Raw genomic sequence first — 21,661 nt, 5'->3', positions numbered from 1 at the left:
ACACGGATTCTGCGGCAAGCCTGCGGGAGGTCTGCTGGTCCTGTACCTTTGGCTTATCAGCCACCAAATTGCCGCTGAAACCGCAGGACCGGCGGACCTCCCGCAGGCATGCTGCTGAAGGCAGCCTGACTGCCGCCCTCATGGCGACTGGCAGTCTGCCCGCCATGGCTTGCCACCCCAGGCACGTGCTTGGTGCGATGATGCCTGGAGCTGCCCCTGCAGGTAAGGGTACCAAAAGGAACATAATTCAATTTAGTTAAAGCAGCAAGCTAAGTCTGTAGTCACAAGTGATTATTAGGTTGTGGTTTTAACTGATTGGAATCCGATATATATTATGAAACTATCACATTGTTGACAGTCCCTGCTAAGTAAAGATCCAGTAATTAATTAGAAGGGTCAGGATTATGAGCATTTGCAGAGCTATGAAGAAAAGCTTCCTGCTCCTATTAATCCTAACATGTCAGTGATATACATCTGTCAGTTTCATGGGCAATACAGTCAAATTCACCATACTTAAACAAAATATAAATGAAAAACATTTTTAAAAAGGAGCAGAAATTGGAGTTGCAGTTGGCATCATTAAAATTTGAATGGCTACTGCACATATGCTGTTGTGGCATTCCCTATACTTAGAATGAAAAATAATACAAGCACTGTGTAAATTTAACTACTGTGGATGGTAAATTCCATTTTTGTGGAGTCCACTGTAAATAACTCTGCTGCTCAGAACCAAACAATGCACCATTGTAGCACAAAATCCTGAAAAAAAAGAATAGCAGTAATATTTGGTCTAATAGTAGAGCATTGTTTGAAAATAGCTGCCCTGCATGGACTGAATTTCTGTCCAAAAAAAGTGTCAATTCAGGGTCACCTGCTAAAAACTGGGCCTTGTTCTGCACTGGTTATGGTCCTAGTCAAGACCCCCAGGAGCTGCTGTAAACTATGATGGATGGATGGCCATAGCCCCAAAGAGCCCTTCTGCCAGCTGTTGTAATGGGAATAGAATGTTCTGGCCATACCCATTTCCCACGCTCTACCTGAATGGCTACAGAGGTGATGGAATATTTGCTAGCTATATTGGCGTTAAGCCTGCTGGCAAATCTTCCATATTGGGGGAATCCCTAGCAGGGTAGATCATACTGCTTTTCCCTCCTGCAGAGCAGGTCATAGACTATGGCCTCAAGTGTAGAAAAGTTTAGCATGGAAGGTGAAAGTTTCCAAAAAATATGTGTCTTTGAAATGGATTATGACAGAAACTGTTATATAAAACTCACTTTGGTATCTTTCTGTATATCAAAATCCTGGCCTTATCTGAGGGAGCTATGCAGCAAGTGGGTGGGGGTTGGGACAGAGGGCAGATCAACAATGAAAGTGCGTGATTTGCAGAAGATTTTTTGTGAAGTTGCTTGATAAAAAGTGTTCAGAGTGGGCTGGGGTGAGGGGTGGGGGGAATTACCTGTTTGATGCAGTTTAATTTTACAATTGAGAAGCTATATACAGAATCTAAATATTTCTTGGCAGAATAAGGAAATATTTCTAAAGTTTGAGCTAAAGCTATTGTGGGGAGAAAAGGAGCTCTCCCTTCTGTTTATATGAGTGAATCAGTTAAAAAAAATCAACAACCTGATAACTTTTCAGATTCTAAATTCCTTGTAAAATATGCACATAAAAATAAGCAAAATTTTGCATTCATATGGCAAAAAATTATTGTTTTATTATGTACTGTATATACCCGATCATAAGCCAGTTCATTTATAAGCCGACCCCCCCCAAGATGGATAAATAAAAATGGAAAATTTTTATAACCCGTTCATAAACCGACCCTATAATTCAGGGGTCAGCAAACTTTGGCTCCCGGGCCATCAGGATAAGCTGCTGGTGGACAGAGATGGTTTGTTTACCTCAAGCGTCCGCAGGCACAGAGGTAAACCTAATTAAACAAAGTGTCCTGGCGTGCCAGCTGCTTACCCTGATGGGACGGGACAGAGACTAGTTGGGAAATTTGAGGGGGGGGAGAAGCTGGGAGTCAGAGGAGTAACCCTTCTCACCACCCCCCACATGACCCTAGCCCGGGACCCCCACACTCTCCCCATCTGGCTGAAGCTGATCTGGCAGGCTGGGTAGCATGGCTGCAGCCTGCTTTGGCGGGCCAGACCAGGCGGTGCGGCTGCAGCATGTTCAAGCAGGCTGGGCCAGGCAGCATGGCTGTAGCATGTTCCAGCAGGCTGGACCGCAGCATGCTCTGGTGGTGTGGCCACAGCCTGCTCTGGGGTGGGGCGGGGCCAAGCAGCAGGACTGCAGCCTGCCAGTCCCGGAGCTACAGCTGCTTCGGAGGCTGGGGGGAGAGCAGCGTAGCCAGAAGTGGAGAGAGACTCTGACCCTGCCTCTTCCCTTCTGGCTCTGCTGCCTCTCCTTGCTCTCTCTGTTGAGGAGAGGGGCAGTGTCCCACTTCTCCCTCTCTACACCCATTCATAAGCCGACCCCCTTCTCTGGTACTTCCCTTTTTCACTAAAAAAATTTGGCTTATGAACGAGTATATGCGGTTTATAACAAATCATGATTTGAATACTAATGAGACTGAATAGATAGTAAAGAGGTTTATATATCCTTTTTATAGGAGATCAGTTAATAATTAAAAAATATATATTTTTTAAAGTTTGTCTGGAAATATATTATCAAACCACGCCTGAAGCTGCTTTATTAAACATATGGTAAGACCTCATTTAAGTTTATTGTAATGCATGCAGTTTTTTTTTTAAATAAACTTCCAATACCTTACATTCGGTAAGTTAATTTGAATTTATATGTTAGTTCAGAAACAGAGAATTTACTAGCTCCACAATACTTTTTGAAATTCCCTTTCTTAGGCTGCTTCCTTACTATTCCCAATCATCACATGCAGTTGATTGGCACCCTATTCCTTTAAGAGGTGTATGAAATTCATTGTTGATAAGTGAAAAGTAATGCACATTGGAAAACATAATCCCAACTGTGTATGCAAAATGATGGGGTCTAAATTAACTGTTACTACTCAGAAGTTCTTGAGCTTACTATGGATATTTCCCTGAAAACATCTGTTCCTTGTGCAGCGGCAGTCAGAAAAGCTAACCATGTTAGGAACCACTGGGTAAAGGGTAGATAAAACAGAAAATATAATGCCACTATATAAATTCATCATATGCCCACACTTAGAATACTGCATGCAGTTCTGGTTGCCCCATGTATAAAAAAGGGAATATTAGAATTGGTAAAGATATACAGAAGGGTGGCAAAATGATTAAGGGTACAGAACAACTTTCATATCAAGAAAGAGATGACTAACGGGGGTATATTATACAGGTCTATAAAATCATGAATGGTGTGGAGAAAGTGAACAAGGAAGTGTTATTTACCCCTTCACAAGAACCCGTGATCACCCAAAGAAATTAAAAGGCAGCAGATTTAAAACAAACATAAAGAAATATTACTTCACACAATGCACTGTGCACCTGTGAAACTTGTTGCCAAGGAATGTTGTGAAGGCCAAAACTATAACTTGGTTCTAAATAGAATTAGGTAAGTTCATGGAAGATAGGTCCATCAATGAGTGTTTATCATGATGGTCAAGGATGCAACCACATGCTCTGTGTGTTCTTAAACCTCAGACTTTCAAAAGCTGGGTCTGGATGGCAGGGGATGGATCTCTTGATAATTGCCCTGTTCTGTTCATTCCCTCTGAAGCCTTTGGCACTGGCCAGTGCCGGAAGACAGGATATGGGGTTAGATGATCATTGATCTGACCCTATATGATCATTCTTATGTTCTTGGAAAGACTCAGCCTCTCAGGCCGTCTAGGACAGTGGTTCTCAATCAGGTACAGTGTACCTCTGGGGGTACTCAGAGGTATTCAAGGGGGAAAACCAACTCATCTAGATAGTTGCCTAGTTTTACAACAGGCTACATAAAAAGCACCAACAAAGTCAGTACAAACTAAAATTTCATACAGACAATAACTTGTTTATATGCTCTATGTACTACACACTGAAATGTAAGTACAATCTTTATATTCCAATTGATTTCTTTTATAATTATATGGTAAAAACGAGAAACTAAGCAATTTTTCAGTAGTAGTGTGCTCTGATCTTGTATTTTTATGTCTGATTTTGTAAGCAAGCACTTTTTAAGTGAGGTGAAATTGCGCGAATGCAAGACGAATCAGACTCCTGAAAACGGTACAGTAGTCTGGAAAGGTTGAGAGCCACTGACTAGGAACCTCAAGCCTTCTTTAATTTGTGTGCTGGGTTCTGTGACTCAATATGTGCTTTTCTGCAGCCAAAATGGCTGAAGCACAAAGTACTCCAGCTGCACCTCCTCTTCAGGAGGGTTGGTGAAGTGCTGTTCTGGCAGCTCACCTCTGGCTAGAGCAACCACCCTTCCCACCTTAGGCTCCCTGCCTCCAGGCCATTTCAGCTCACTGTGAGATCTCTTTACCCTAGAGTGCTGTAAAAAGGTTGTAGGCCGAATAAAAGTTGGCTCCTTAAGACACTGATAAAGGAGGCCCTCGGCCCACTCCAAAATGTTTAATCCCTAAAATATAACACAGAGAGCCCAATCCCAGATTCAGTGTGGTAACTTTCTGACTATCAAAATCTTGGCCTTAACTGAGGGAGCTATGCAGTGAGTGATTGGGGAAGCACAGCCAGCATCTGTAGGTGCATGATGGATGCTTGGCACTTCAGTTGAGCAAAACAGTTGTGCTTGTAAGTCAGCTCTCCACATCTTGTGTCACTATGGCAGCTGGCTGCCTGATCAATGTGCCTATATGCAGATTGGCACACGTTATGCAATTCAGAAAAGGAGTTGTTTTGTATTTAGAAAGTGTTTAAACTTTAATCTTACACAGGAGCAGGGGTTCTCAAACAGGGGTCGCTGCTTGTGTAGGGAAAGACCCTGGCAGGCCGGGCCAGTGTGTTTACCTGTCCCGTCCACAGGTCTGTCCGATTGCGGCTCCCACTGGCTGCAGATCGCTGTTCCAGGCCAATGGGGGCCCGCAGTGGGGGAGCAGCAATCTGCGGCCAGTGGGAGCCGCGATCGGACGGACCTTCAGACGGGGCAGGTAAACACACTGGCCCAGCCCTCCAGGGGCTTTCCCTACACAACCAGTGACCCCTGTTTGAGAAACCCTGCACAAGAGTCTCTCTTTTCCCTAGTTCTCTGCAACACACCCTACCTCCATCTTCATCTTCCTATACATGGTTGCCTGAACCTTCTCAGTGTCTCTCAAAATCCCATGTTCCCATTTCTTTTATCCCAATACAATGCTCCCACTTCAGCCTTTCATTTTCTTTCCATGTGCTGCCAATCAACTGCCTCCCCTCCATTGTCCCTTAGAGATTTTTCTTAGCCACCAGTTTTAGATTTCCAGTCCACTGCCCTCCTCAGCATATCTCCTCCTTCCATGTTTCCCACCCACATACATGTCTATTGTACAGTAGCAGGTTAATTTGCATGTATAAATATTTTAAAATACTTTGAAATACGAAGTGCATTTTATTCATGTGAAAACAACTGTGTGAGAATATGATCCAGCCTGTTACAGAATGGGGGTGGGAAACCAAGGTTAAATATCAGACTTTTATAATAGGATATGCTATTTTCACCCTTTCAACTAAGGAGCCACTTACTACCACTGTATGCCAAACAAGAAAAGGAGAAAATTGTTACATCTTATGTCAAAAACTCTGCTTAATTGTGGCAAGAGGGACCTTTTACAGGTTCTAATAATCAATAGTCTCAAATGATGATATCATAGTAATAAGGTTGGAAGTGATTTCTCAGGTCAGTAAGTTCAAATCCCTGCTTGTACCAAGGAGGCCCTCTTGCTAGTCTTGGAACTTATGGAACCTTGTATTAAAGACAGACTGACTGGCTGTAAGTTTCTTCATTAACCAAGCTGTTCTGCTATGCTTTACCATACCATCAAAAAGTGTTTGTTAATATCTAAGCTAAACGTGTTCTTTTTCCACTGTAGCATCAAAGTACAAGAATCTTTTACACATCACAAAATTCCAGTATAACATGCTGATATGTCATACTGAATAGAAATGTTTTTATAGAAACAGAGGAATTGCCATACTGAATCAAACCCAACATCAATCAGTGCAGTATCCTCTCTGCAACAGGATATCCATATACATGTCCAGTCCCTTTCTGAATCTTGAATTCTTGGCTTCAATGACTTTCTGTGGCAGCAAATTCCAATTACCTGTTGTGTGGGGAAAAAAGTTTCCTTTTATAGGTTTTGAATTTGTCACCTTTTCATTTAAATGAATATCCCCTTGTTCTTTTATTATGAGATAGGGAGAAAAGAAGTTCCCAATTATTCCCAGTACACAGTTCTTAGTTTAATTAGGCATTTCTTTATTATTATTTTGTAAAAAGGATCTTAGCATTCATGCATGGGTCCTTGCTATGATGTCAGAATCAAAGAGAAAGAAACCACTGTTCAAGAATTACACCTTGACCTGGCATTTGTCCTGCTTCAGATACACATGGATGTTTCCTATTACAGGAAGATTAGTGGCTGTACCTTCAGACTCTGAAGCATAAGAATCCATAAGTGCTGGGAGATCAGCCTAAGCTTTGACCCTGGCAGGGATTCAAAAGCCCAGCACAGACCTAGCAGAGGTCTTGACTAGACCCAGACTTCAGGTGCTGGCCATGATGAATCTGCATTGATCAGATCTGACCAAGCATATATCCTTGGCATTGTAGGTGTCAGCCTCTGCTGAAAGAGCCAGGCCTCAAGAGAAAATGCCCAAGGATCTGTTACTTCCAGTTCTGTGAACTGAAATGCAAAAGCTTTCCCATAAGGCTTCAATCTGAGAAGGCAGAAAGACAGCAAAGGGTGGTATTGAGGGGCAGGGTCATAGCACATATTCACACCCTTCCCCAAATCTGAGGCTACCAATTCCATGCTCACAATCTCTTAATAATTTTGCAGGTCCAACTGAATCCATGATTGCCATAGTGACTCAGATTCATTGTGTTAAGCCCCCTGCATACCCTCAGTTTGATCTGTCTTTGGATTGAAACCCCTCATGGAGCACCACGTAGCTTATCCTCAGTGCTTAAATTTAAAAAAAAAAAGTTGTTGTTTAAGGTGGTGAAATTCATTCCTCTTTCTCCTTTACTGGGAATGAGGATGGGAAAGACAGGAGGGAAAACAACCCCTTATCAGGCTAAATCCGTTTGCCTTGCTACACAAACCTACCCATAGAGATGTAAACCACCCCCAGGACATCTGCTTGTTACCCAGGGAAATGCATCTCACCCCTTTTGGATTTTCATGTAATCATGTTGTTGTTGTAACTCTTGTGTGATGGGGTGAACTCACCCCTGCACTGGACAGGGAAGGGTTAACTCCTCACTGTGGGCAGAAGAAGCCACGCCCCTACTGGGCATGTTCAAGGTGTAGCACCAATATAAGAGTGAGCAGTATCTATATTAATCTTAATATCTCTGTAACAATAGGTAGCTAAGACTTGCTTGATGAGGAAACTGAGGCAGGAAGGTTAAGTAGTATGAGAAAGGCCTGCTGTGAGTCAGTGTTTGAACTGAGATTAGAACACAGGAATTCCCTGCTGTCGGTCTTGTAACTGGAGCATTCAGAAGGATGGACTTACCACTGGATGGCTTCCTCATGGTCAGGCATGGTTTAGCAGCTCTCCTCAACCTGGCACCCCCTGTCAACAGCTGCTCTGGTGGTCGTCTACTTCCTGTGTCTCAGCTTCTGGCCAAGTAATGATTGAAGTCCACACATTCTAGGGGTGACAAGAAGTCCAAGACCTTTTATCAGATCTTCAGCCTCAGGTAGAGTTGTCGCTTTTGAGACACAAACCCCAGGCCATCCCTGAGCTGGGAAAGGGAAGAACGGGTTGGGTGGGGGGAGGAGAAGAAATTGGAGATGGTTCCCAGGAGGGAGAGTAGGGTCCCACTGATCAGGAACAGCTGGTACCATGGTGAGGCACAGGGCTCAGAGAAGCTTTTACCTTGAGCACTTTTTGCTGCCCTCCATGGCTTGTTTGACAGGAGGAAGCAGGACTGCTGCTGCTTAATGGATCCTGCTGGGAGCAGCTGAGAGTGAGGAGGAGCAGCAGTACCACAGAGGAGGAAGAAGAAAAGCCCAACTAACAAAAGCCAGGACTTTTAATGTTGCCGGAAGACTTACTGATTTTCCAGGTCAGCTATCTCATAAAAGGGACAATCCTGGGTAAATCTGAACAGGTGGCAACCCTACCCCTGACTCTGGGCCCCCTAGTCCTCACTTCCTTTTCTCAGGGCTCTATCATCCTTGACCCCTTCTCCAGTCTCATGCAAGGGCAGCTCTAGCTTTTTTGCTGGCCCAAGCACGGCAATCAGGCAACCTTCGGCGGCTTGCCTGCGGGAGGTCCGTCAGTCCCACGGCTTCAGCGTACCCGCTGCCAAATTGCCACCAAATCCACAGGACTGGCAGACCTCCCACAGGCAAGCGTCCACAGATTCGGCTGATTGTGGCTCTCACTGGCTGCGGTTCACTGCTCCAGGTCAATGGCGGCTGCAGGAAGTGGCAGCCAGCACATCCCTCAGGCTGTGCTGTTTCCTGCAGCCCCCATTGGCCTGGAGTGGCAAACTGTGGCCTGTGGGAGCTGTGATAGGCCGAACCTGCTGATGTGGCAGGTAAACAAACTGGCTCAGCCCACCAGGGGGCTTACCCTGCTAGGCCATGTGCCAAAGGTTGCTGATTCCTGACATAGTGCAGCTTTGTGTCTATTTATTTGAAAAAAGATATTTGTTTAAGCCACAATGGCCAGTTAATACTTTCAACAAAATTATTTCATTTTTTCATTCCAGGCCCTGAAGTATGTCATTACCTGTTGAGCAGTAGGGGATGTTCAGGATCTTACCGGTCTGCTTCCTAGTGGAAGAGAGACCAGGGGTGTGGCATTTGTGTATATTTCAAGTGTAACTTGTTTTATCAACAGATATACCCCAGTCCTGGAACAGACGTTGTCAAACAACATGTAGGACAATCCGTGCTTTCAGGAATCTCAGCCCCATTCCAAGAAAGCAACAGTGCCTCAAATGTATTCAGATAAAAGACCAAGAAAGAGAGGAAGCTCCCCTTCTGCTTGCACAGCTCCATTTCCAAGGGCCACTGCTTCTATGCAGAAACTTACATGACAGAAAATAATAACAATGCCTCTCTGAGACTGAACATCTTCTCATATGCTAATGGAAAGAACTTGGAAGATAATGTGCAACAATGCCACCTGACAATGTTTGCCATCATAGTATTATGTGCCTTGTGCACATGCTTCTATTATTTCCAACAATTCTCTCACTGAAGGTTTGTTCTAAATATGTTTTGTTTCTTTGCTAAGCGACAGCTACTAATATAGTCCAAGAAAAGGGGACAATTTTTGCTTGCCTTTCTTGCGCATAGTCCCCAGGCTTTCTTAGGTGAAATTTGATCACTAGGCTAAATTTCAGGAAGGCTTTGATTCTTATAAGGTATCTTCACTTTTCAGCCACTCGCAGTTACAGTCATTTAATCATTCACTGCAGTGCAAATAGTCCATCAGACCCTTAACAACAGAACAATGACAAGAAAAAAATGGAAATCCATATTATGGAAGAAGTCCTAAATCAACCTTCACTGATTAATTCCCTTTTTATTCACAAAGCCTAACTCATCCTGACTGAATCAATCAAAAAGCTATTACCTTCATACTTGCAAGTGTTGCTTTCAAAATCAATAAAAACTGAGTTCATTTTTAAGATGCAATATATTACCAAAATAAAAATTCCCATTTACTTGAAATAAGAATTTATCAAAAAGCTTTGTAGTTGGCAAAATCATGTTTGACTCTGTGTGCTTTGCACTGTTTTATAATTTTCAACTCTTTGCCCATTTTCTTCTGTTTCATTTACTTTAATAATTAGATCACTATTGGTACCATTAATGTTTCTTTTCCCCTATTTCTGTGTAACAAGCAGCTTTCTTTATGATCGATGATTTCTCAGGAGCTCTTTCTACCCCATATAACAACATTTTCACTCTATTTTCTAATAAAGCCAAGGTGCAGTAGGTCCAGATTCTATACAATATATCCAGTAAATACAACCTGAATGAATTTGTCTATTATTAATATTCTAGCACTTAGGAGCACCAGTCGTGGACTGACACCTCATTATAGCACATATAAAAAGAACAAAAAGACAGTAAATTTCCAGTCATTTGATTTTCTGTCATTGTCTGATTGATTACAGAGCCCTCTAGCATCACACATGTTCTCCATATAGGTCTTTATAGCCCAGGATCAAGTCACTTCTTACTTTCTCTTTGATAAACCAAATAGATTGAACTTCTCATATCTCTCATTGTAAGACAGGTTCTCCTGACTTCAAATCATTTGTGTATATCTTTTTTGAATCCTTTATGTTTTTTGACATCCTTTTTAAGGTGTGAACACCAAAACTGGTCACGGTATGCCAGTAATAATCAAATTAATAATCCATATTTTGAGGAAATGCCTCCTTTGTATTCATATTTGATGTTCCCTGGTTATACATCCAAAGATTATATTAGCCTTCTTATCCAGAGCATTATATTGGGAGCTTATGTTAGCTAATTATCCACCATGATTCCTATGTCTTTGTCATAGTCTGTGTGCCAGGATAAGTACTTCAGCCTGTAAGTGTGACCTACATTTTTTGTCCCTGTATGGCATGACCTTGCATGTAGCTGAATTAAACATGTTTTAGTCAAGCCAGTCTTATATAAGTGACATCTCCTCATATTATTGTAATATGTCAGCATATGTTGTGTTATTATACAGTGGTTGTACCTTAATTCATTGCATTTTTAGATATTACTGGTTCTAGCAGTATTTTCCATGTTAAGTACAGGGAATATCTCTCTCTCCATGTAGTATCTTTTAAAGTCAAATGATCCTTTTCAGTGTGACCACTCATAATGAAAGTAAATCTGTTTAATATGAAATGTAATATCATAACCAACCAATTTCTAATTTTGAACTTTCATATATATTTTGGATGTCTTTTAGAAAAGCTCACTGAAGTCTGTGGACGGACTCCCATTCACTTGAATGCTTTGGATTAGAAACCTAGTGGGCAAAACTAAGATTGGATGGGCAGTATAAATCATGTAGGGAGACAGGGAATAATAAAAGATTATATGGCATTGGGGAAATACGAGGATCCATTAATTCTTGAATTCCAGACCTGCTAACACTTGGATGTTTTATAAGGTCTATACATTTAAAAGAAAATATAGGGTTGTTGGTTGTTGGTTTTTGTTTTTGTTTTGATTAGTTGGACTCCACTGAAATCTACTTTTGGTCTTAACTATCTTTTCTGTTTGTGAACACAGTTGGCATTCAATGAGCATTTCAGAATGGCAACCACACGAACCATACATTAAGGGTTTTGTTTGTTTAAACAAAAAGCCATTCAAGAAGCAAATATCAAGATGCATCCTATGCAAGTACCACCACAATTGTGATGGTATAGTATATAAATCTATCTCTCAATATATAAATGCTGTCCAGGAACGAGAACTGTAGTTTTCAGTGCAAAAAACAATTATATTAACCCTATTTTTTTTCTAATCATAATTACTAAGTTCTCTCAAAGCCAGAATTTGAGTTGCTGCCATATTTCCAGGTCCACACAGCAAATTCCCTCTGCAGGAAAATCTTTTACTTCATGAAACCTTAAAAGCAGGAGCTAACTCATGTTCGAACAGTTCTAAAGCAAAAAAGTTCAGAAACAGCTTAATTTAACTCCAGTACTAATTCTTTCAAAGCAGGAGACAGCTAATTATTGATTTTACTTTTAACAGAATTTTGCAACACTGAGCTTGAGACCCTGAACCTAAAAACTTCAGGAAGCCTACATTATATGGATCGTGTACCTTCGCCCTTTCCTTCTACACACGCGTGGACATTGGGACCATACATTCAAAATATAATTCGTACCATTCTTCCCTTGCCCTAAAAGAAGGCTTCATTTGATTTGTTGCGGTTTGATTGTTTTGTTTTGTTTTCCAAAAATCAGGCTTCTCAAATCTGTTAGGAAAATAGGTGAATTGCATTGTTCAATGCCTACTGTCCCTGTGGTTTTATATTTCGGTTGAATGAAAAAAGAGCCTGTGTGAAAAAGTGCTCTTAATGTGTTAGGTTTACAACCTTTCATTCAATGAGTTGTATTGTGTGGAAAATACAGGAATCAAAGTGTAGAACAGCTGCCTTGACACTCCAAAGCATGAGAATATCCTTTGGGATAACATGCATAGCTGCAATTGGCTTTGAGGCTTGCAAGTAACACTGCAATCCCAACCTCATGCCAATAAAATCTTTTATACCACAACATCATATATTTTATATGTAAACAAACACACACAAATTCACTCACACCAGTAGTCACAAACACAAATGTCTGATATATGATGCTACCTTATTAAATGTTAATGCAGTTTGTCACAATCATGTTAAAGACAGTCATCCATAGCAGCAACTACTCTTTCATCAACATCATCATTATTATAGTATAAGAGCCTAATCCTGTACAATTCCCTTATCCATGTGAATAATCCCAGCAGGCTGAACTCTGACATCCTTCCTTTATTCTTATTCGGTAAACATTTCATTAATATCAGTGGACGTTTCCATGAGTAAAATCTGAATGAGAACCTCAAGATTTGACCTTTTGACTTCCATTACAGTACTTGTATGAATAAAGCTTTGCAAGAATAGGTGCAAAGTTATTTCTCTGTTTATTGGCTGGTGAGCAGAGGATGTAAGAGAGCGCCACTCTTTTCCATTAAGACTGCAGATGCTTTTTTTTTTTTTTGCGTTATCTATTGTAACTATAATTCCAGAAATAATTCACCTCTATTTCTTTCAGAGTAAATATGTTCAAATATAGATATATCTCAGGAGCCATATAAGCAATATGCATAGGTTGCTGTGTTATGCATTCAAATGATTTTACATACACTGTAGTATAAAGGAACAAGCTATGGGAGAAACAAAGTTGGAATCTAGGAACAAGCATATGTGCTGTTGATGACACAGCTCATCAAGGTGTTAAAGAAGGAAATGACAAGAATATGCACCAGATGGTTCATAGCTCTGTAAATACACAAATGAAACCCATGCAGCAGCAATTAGCCTGTCACCTTCTGCACTCTTGAACATAACTGATGAGCAAGACCATACTTTTAATGCCTTTGCAGTGCTTTAGGAAACTGTTATGCAGGTAAATAAAACTATTCTTCCTACTGAATGAAAAGCACATCCAGCTTCCTCACTGTTGGCAGCTGAGAAGATGGATATTTTTATTCCTGCAGCCTTGCTCAAATCTCCATGTTGCATAATTTGCATTGCATCTTTCCCTTTATCCACAAAGCTTGGGTAACTTGTAAATTTATGGACAGGTTTTGGTTTTGTAATTCTTCGCTTGTTGTTTTCGTATATAAAAATCATTTTAGTGGAGTTTGTGTCACTCCAAAAAGAGAGAACTGTGGGATTTGTATCTCTTGGTGATGATTTACTAAAGCTGTTTCAGATTTCAGCTCTTTATGGACCAAAAGGATTATTGACTGAACCATGAAACGTGGAATAGTATTACCCTGGGTCAAACAAGCATGTAGTAAAATAGCATTATAATCTCTGTTTGGTATTCTATCCATCTGACAAAATAACCAAACAGCTTGTTAGTTGTGTGTGTGTGTGTGTGTGTGTGTGTGTGTGTGTGTGTGTGTGTGTGTGTGTGTGTGTGTGTGTGTGTGTGTGTGTGTGTGTGTGTGTGTGTGTGTGTGTGTGAGAGATAGAGAGAGATGAACTAATGGTTGATTGTTTTTTTAATTTATTTATAATGCTGAAGCCCTATCCCTAAACTGTGTACAGCATGACCGGGAAGCTAGTCAGCTGCTTTTTAAAAGTGAAAATACCTAACTGATTTTTTCTTATCCTTTATGGCTCTAACAACAGAACAATGATCACCTTCTGTATTCTCCAAGCTATGGTAGGAACCTTAACCTCTTCTCTGATGGGTCTGTTGCAGACTCATCTGTAGGTAGAATAGGACACCTTTCTTTGAAAGGCCAGCAACCGTTTTACTGAAATGTCATCATTTGAAACGTGTGTTTCAAAAACTGATGTGCATTCTCCTGTGATTTGCTTTGTCCCAGGTGTATATTTGGCATGTGGAACAGCATGCAATGGATTAATTAAACTTAGCTTTTCCAGGTGTTCTCTTGGCTTTCTATAAAAAAAAAAAGCTTTCCAAAAGTTTCAGTGCATCAGCTTTCCATGATTGCACTAATGGTTTTTAATAAACATTTTTTCCAATAGAATATTTTTTTCGGGAGCCCTCTAATTTCTCTACTCTTAACAAAGCAGACCATTAGACTACAGATTTCTCAGAGAAAGAAGATGCATTGTTATAAGACTGTCAGTCCTTCTAGAAGATTAGACTCTTAATCCAAGTGATCTTTTTTGCTTTGTTTTGAACAGAAAATGTCCAGGGACACAAATTTTCTTTTCATGCCTACCCAAAAAATAGATTATGCCAATGAAGGGGAAAACTTCACACAGATTCGCTGCACAAGCCAATGCAGGTAATTTTGTTAATGGCTCTCTCCAGAGCTTTCACAAACCCATTAACTAAGGGTATGTCTACACTACCCGCCGCATCGGCGGGTAGTGATTGATCTATTGGGGATCAATTTATTGCATCTAGTATAGATGCGATAAAATCAATCCCTGATAGCTCTGCCGTCGACTCCGGAACTCCACCGCGGCAAGAGGCAGAAGTGGAGTTGACAGGAGCAGCAGAGGTCGACTCACCACTGTCCTCACAGCCAGGTAAATCGACCTAAGATACGCCGACTTCAGCTATGCTATTCGTGTAGCTGAAAATGCGTATCTTAGGTCAACTCCCGCTCCCCCAAGTGTAGACCTAGCCTAAAACTTTCACACAATCTCTGAAATGTTCCTAGTCACTGCAAGGTTTGGCCAGCACTTTGGAGAAGTGAAGCTAATGAAGTGTGTATATGCATCCTTTCTTTGGGGAAGAGAGGAAAGGAGTTAACTCATTTGTATATAACCCATGTTTATATAATGCAGCTCTCTGTCCCTCTCTGAGGTAGAGATGGGTGAAATTTTGTGAATAAATGGTTTATTTGCTGAAAAATGCAGCTTTGGGTTGACCAAACTATTCATGAATTCAACAGAACTTTGGCAGATAAATTTGGCAAAAGAAAATGGGGGGCTAGAGTCACAGGGGACTTAGGTGCCATTTACAAAACCAACTGAGGAGGAGGTGCCCTCTTATGCCATGTGGTCAGGTCACTCACCAAAGATGAGGAGAACCAGATTCAAATCCCTGCCTTGGAGCAAGGGCTTGAATGAACGTCTCAACTCTCCAAGGTAAGTGCCCTAATGGTTGGGCTATTCAGTCATTGTCACTCTCTCTGCCTCAGTGACTGTTGTACAAAGTGGAACAACTTCAACAGGAGAGACTCAACGAGACTGACTCCAAAATACCCCATAGCCCATTGACTATTGCACTCCCCAGAATGGGGAAACATAGGTTCAAGTCCCTGCTCCAGAGCAAGGATTCAAATCTGTCTGTCTTGTGCACAAGGTCAGTGCCCTAACACATAAGAGGGGGGAGGAAACATGGCTCCTCCTCCTCATTTTTGTGCATCTAGCCTTTCATTTTCTCTAACCTATTTTAGTAAAAGCAATAATGCCCTAAATCAAAGTATTTCATGTCGGGGTTGAACAAAACATTTTGTTTGACCTGAACGGAAATTTTTCTCACTTTTTTGATTTGCCAAAAATTCTGTTTTGTTGTAGCTGGAACTGATTTCCCCCCTTCCATTTTCCAAAACTGCTAGCAGACCAGAAAATCAGTTAAGCACTCAGCTGCGCCTGGAAGCTTATGAGTCTGTTACAGGCTTGAGCTAATGAACAAATTGGAGAATTGGCCTGAAATAAAAAAGATGAACTTCTATAAAGAGAAGTACTTCACTTAGGAAGGAAATGTCAAATGCACAACTGAGCCCCACCGGAAATGTGGGGAACTTGCCAGCTGCCCAGCCCTTGCTGGAAGCTCCAGCAACCATCACCAAGGCTGTCCATCCAGGAGCACCAGAGAGGGGGAGGAGTCACTGCTTCCCCCTCCCCCAATCAAAAAATGGGGAACAACTGGCTACGTGCTGAAAAGGATCACAAACTGAATATGAGCCAACAATGTGAGAAAACACTAATATCATGCTTGCGTGTATTAACAGAAATGCCATATACAGTATTAGACACAGGAAGTTATTGTACTACTATGCTGAACACTGGTGAGGCCTCAGCTGCAGTACTGCATCCACTTCTGGACACCACACTTTAAGAAAGATGAGGAGAAATTGGATAGAGTCCAGAAAACAGCAACAAAAATGATAAAAAGGTTTAGAAAACTTGACCAATGAGGAAAAATTTTTAAAAAAACTGACAAGGGAATACTGAACTTGATACATTTGTGGAGGGTATGGTATGATGAAATTGTTAGTAGCAAATAGCTCCAATGACCAGAGATGGGATACACGATACGGAGGGTTCTGAGTTACTGCAAAGGCTTCTGTCCCAGGTGTCTGGCTGGTGGGTCTTGATGACATGCTCAGTGACTTTTCACTTACTAGCTTACTAGACATACTAGACTTTAGACTTACTAGCTAGAAATTAATGAATTACAATATTTTGGAGATGTATATGTGCATATTTATTTGTTTTTCCTAAAGATAATTAAGTATTTTAGGAAAAAGTGTGAGAGCGGCCATCAGCAAGAGTTAGTGGCTGAACTCTGAGGCCTTGTTTCATACACAAACTCGGTGCTTGCAAATGAAGAATTATTGCCTATTAAAGGATCCCAGGGATGGAAGGCAGTGATCCCAAAAATTCTGAGTTGAGAGCTTGAGCCACTTGTGTTTGTTAATTTTAAGACTCCTAGCTACTAGAACCTGGCCCTTGTTGCTGCTGATAACCTCTGGTAGAAAGGCTACTAACACACTGAAAAGCTAGATTCTTAACCTGATGAGGCTTCATTGAAGACTATCATTTCTCTTCGCTGTCTACCAACTCTGTTGCATCTTATCAATAATTCCTCAATGTTTCAAAAACTGCATCTGGTTGAAAGAAAATTGGGGTTATTGGAGCTGCTCCTCCATTTTTTCTGAGTTTTAATTCAGCCAGAGTGAATGGAGTTCCCCCTACACACTTGGCTGTGTTACAGCAGCAGCTGCTTTCACAACTCATGACAGAATCAGCATAAATTCCATGGGGTTTGTGTTTGGAAGGGAACTCTTTTTAATTAAAAAGCTCAGCTTCTGCTGAAGTTGATGACATTAATCATACTCACCTGGGAAAACTGTTTACTCAAAATGAGTAAGTTTTTTTCCAGCTTGCTTTAAAGGCTCTGCTCCTGAGATGTGCCGTCTCCCTGCAATTCAGTCATGTTGAAGTTTACATTGGTTTGTCTGGCGACTATTCAGTGGTGGAAATCAACATTAATTAGAAACTTTAATAACATTATTACTATCCTTATTCTTCCTTACCTCCTGCACTACGTCACCTGATTTCTGAGCAAAACCAAGGTAACATTATGCTGACACAGCAGATTTTTTTCTTTCAAGTGAACTGACACTGAAATTGTTGATAGATATGAATAATCTTCCCACAGTGTTAGCTAGAGGAGAATGGGGAGAAAGCGGCTGTTTGCAATATCTTCTTGTGTATTCAAGATATCTGAGTCTCCCTGCTTGATCAGAAATAGGCTAATCTGTTTACATTCAGGGCCCGCTGCAAGGAGTATTTCTTTACTCAAGCTTTTTCAGAGGCATAGCTTTTGAGATCTGAGGTTGTGTGTGGGAGTGGTGATACTTGTGGGAATTGTGTTGTTGAGGGATTGTATTTTGCCTTCTGCTTGATGATTGTTCTTAACTTATGTCAACACTGCCTAGAATCTCTAAGAGAGAACTTCATATGCTCTTATAAATCAAAATAAATAGGTTTTATGCACTTCTTTTGTGTGTGTGGTGGGAGCATGTGCACACTTCAATGTTTGTTTGTTTTTCAAGAAATAATACTCATCCCTATTTATTTTATGGAACAGAACAGCATTCCACTTCCTAGTCTTGATGCCTCTTGCCCTTTCAATTCTTTGTCTTTCCCAGCTGTTCAAGTCTACTCTGACCTTTCTGCATTGTAGACTGTATTTTTGTTCTTAGCTTTTTGCGTTAATATAGAAAGTGGTATGATGCCACAATTCAGGGATGAGCTTTCCGGTTGCACACAACAAGCCCCCCTAAGAGCGAGGCAAAAGTCTTTGCAGAATTAAGCTAGAGATGTCTGGTGGGGTATCCTCTGGTTCAGGTTATGCTCAGCACTTTGCTGTGAATACATGGATCAGACAATACATTTTCATATGTTTGGGGTAGATAGAATGAGTGTCATGCAGTCTACCATGTTGGGGCTCGTTGCCTTTTGAATTAGCTCTGCAATGATATTAAGTATTCCCTGGCGTTCTTCATAAATTAAGCTAAGGTAAATACCTTAGCCCATATTTTCTCAGCCCTCCCACTAATGTGCTGGTAAATTACAGCCTGCAAAATCCCAGGTGTGGTGACATAGCAGAAATTTTTTATGAACAGAGTATGCATTTTGTATCCTTGGGAATGCAAGTGCTCTGTATATTTATATTTTGGTTTCCAGATCTGGAACAGATTTGAATTTCTAGCAAGACTTTATGAAGTTTGAACCACTTTTTAAGTTTTACTAAATGAGTTTGGCCATCTATATCATGAAGTGATGTTTTTATATCCTGGCTCCATTGTGACTCAATACAGCTTCCTTGAAATTAGAGAATTTATAATGACGATTGGAAATATTCATACGTTCATAATATATTTATTCCAATGCATTAGCAGCAGCAAAAGAACACATTTGGTTTGTGTGTAAGGGATTTTAGCGAAAGTAAATGAATTGAAGAGTTTTAATTCACTTGGGTTCAAATTCATTTAGGCCTGTCATATCTAGAAAAAGAAAACCATCAATCATAAAAGAGCAGTCAGGCATGATATTAAACAGCTGAACTTGTCAAAATAATCACTATGTAGTTATGAAGCTGCATTCAGTGCACCACAGCTTTGCAGTTATTGCCATTGTGTTTTATTTTCACCTGCTTTGACAAATTGATTTTTTTGGGGGATACATTCATTATGAAATGCAGCCCTTACTTAGACAGTTTTGCAACATTGAGTTATTGTGGTGTTAATTATTTGACATTGCTAGTATTTGAATATTTGACTTTTTATCTTTTTCAAAAAAGCACTTTGGTGAAAGGACATTATTGTTATTTACTGCTACCAGATACATTTTTATGGCTATTTGTTCAGTGCTTACTGCATGCCTGTTGCAAAGCAGTATTTCTTTGAACAATTTTCCTACAAAACAAAAGGTACAATTCTTATGTGTGCATATGAAATCCAGTGTTGACAATTGTATTTTATGAAAGTCAGCAGCTATATCAGAAGAGTTCATTTCCACGTCATTCATTGATTTTCTATATGTGACAGGAATGACCAATTGAAATCTTAATGATAAAACATCAGACTGTAAAGTTCTCTTTGAAGTTTAATAAAGTGAATTGCATAAACAGACAACCTTAGTTGTAAACTGTTTCATGAACAGTAAAAGGTGTCATTTCAGTTTCAGTATATGTATTATCCTGTCAATATAGTTGACAGCACTTCGTGCTCTGCCTAGGTAGAAGAATGGAGTAATGTAATAGTAATATGGCTAATGTAATATTAATAAACAATTCAATTAAAGATAGAAACCAAATAATATTTGAATATGAATTGGAATCATACTAAAGGAACAGTTATAAAACAGGTACATAGACAAGACACCTTCCTTTGAATGTTCACTGGCATATTGTTTTTGGACTATAAATTATTTATGTGGAACTGCTGCGTAGAGCCAGGGCTTGTTTTTATCCTGAAGTCCTTGTTTTAAACCTGATCAATAAAATGACATCTAAATTCACATTTCTCCCCTCAGCTTGACAGTCATGAAAGCACAGGCATCCTTAGGCAGACGTTTGCACTTGATAAGATGAATTAATGCATGGACCATTAGCTGAAGTGTTGTGTAAGTCGTCAGAGATTCAAGTTGTTTAATAAATTGATATCTGTGCAGAAAACAGAAGACCAAAAGGACTATGAAATGATGCAGTAGTTCTTATTGACAGTTGAGATCAACAAGACATGCTACATCTGGCAGTGTATGAACAGAATGCCAATGGGGCACATTCCAAAATAAGTTTGAAACAAACTGATTGAATGAAATGGAACTTAAATTAAAGCAACTCATCCCTCCTTCCCTGACTCCCAAATGGGCTGAAATAACATTTTTCCTGTCTTGTTTTGCATATTGATATCATATTAAAATGGAACCTTACCACTGCAGAAAAGCCTGCGTTAGTCTTGCAACTTTTATTTGTTGCTTATATATATATATATGTGCGTGTGCATGCACTGTGTCAGATACCACCAACCAGCAAACATTTGCACAGCTTAAAAAACACACTGCATATGTTTTAAGGATGTGTATGCAGTTGAAAGACTGAGTGAAGGTAATTACAGGGACTGACTGTTGGTAGAAGAAAGGAGGTGAATGGAGGGGCTGCCATAGAGAGATGAATGAATGTGAAAGAGGCTGATTGCAGGGAATAAATGGGAGAGAAGAAGGGAGAAACGGATGAGAAGGGGATTGAAAAAAAAGCACAAGAGAAATAAGCTGAAAATGTTAGTACATACTAAGTAGAAAGTAGACAGGGAGAACTGACACTGAACAAGATGGAAGATGATGATATACAATAGGAAGAAAGAAAAAGGTGGAGCTAAGGAAAGACAAACAGGGGAAGATGCTGGAATAATTTAGTTTGGGATTGGTTCTGCTTTGAGCAGGGGGTTGGACTAGGGACGCTGCTAGAAGAGGGCCTCATCCTTCCTGATTGAACTAACCTCGTTATCTGTAGCCTGCTTCTTGCTTGCATATATATACCTACACCTGGAAATTTCCACTACATGCATCCGACGAAGTAGGTATTCACCCACGAAAGCTCATGCTCCAATAAGTCTGTTAGTCTATAAGGTGCCACAGGACTCTTTGCTGCTTTTGCTATATTTTTGATAGATCTTAAAGATTTATTTATTTATTTATTTATTTGTAATAGGAAAAAATATTTTAGCATGAACAGATATTTGGTAAGGTGTTTCTTTCCCTGTTTTCATAGTCATCACATCAAATATAGAGGGAGATAAACCACTGGTTTCTAAGTGGTCTGGCACAGAACTCAGAGTCTGGATGGGAGGGATGGCTAAGGTAGCTTTAAGCTTTCTGTCCTCCTGATTCTGGGCCATTCCTGGTACTGGAGAGGCTTCTAGGGTAATTTAGGCAGAATTGCCTAAGTCCCAGGAGCCTTTCCAACCTGTCCTACAGACTGTAATGCTGCAGGAATCTCCACAGGGCTGTGTACATCAGCCACACTTTCAACATTC

The 21,661-nt window shown here is 40.5% G+C and overlaps 1 protein-coding gene across 9 annotated transcripts in view; it reads left to right on the top strand.

Annotated features, from left to right (window-relative positions):
* Positions 1 to 21,661, top strand: part of GPC5 (glypican 5) — a 1,108,951-nt gene that overhangs the window by 445,918 nt on the left and 641,372 nt on the right. Inside the window, exon 8 of one of the 9 annotated variants that reach the window (XM_050948990.1) lies at positions 14,562 to 14,610. The exons of the other annotated variants lie outside the window; for them this stretch is intronic. The gene's annotated coding sequence lies outside the window, so the exon portion shown is untranslated. Of the gene's footprint in view, positions 1 to 14,561; positions 14,611 to 21,661 lie in introns of those variants that run through there. 9 annotated transcript variants of the gene reach the window in all.

Source organism: Gopherus flavomarginatus, chromosome 1 (assembly GCF_025201925.1).
Source record: "Gopherus flavomarginatus isolate rGopFla2 chromosome 1, rGopFla2.mat.asm, whole genome shotgun sequence".
NCBI classification, from domain to species: Eukaryota; Metazoa; Chordata; order Testudines; family Testudinidae; genus Gopherus; species Gopherus flavomarginatus.
The sequence above is the reverse complement of the archived record's forward strand: the minus strand, read 5'-3'. Positions and strand labels throughout refer to the sequence as shown.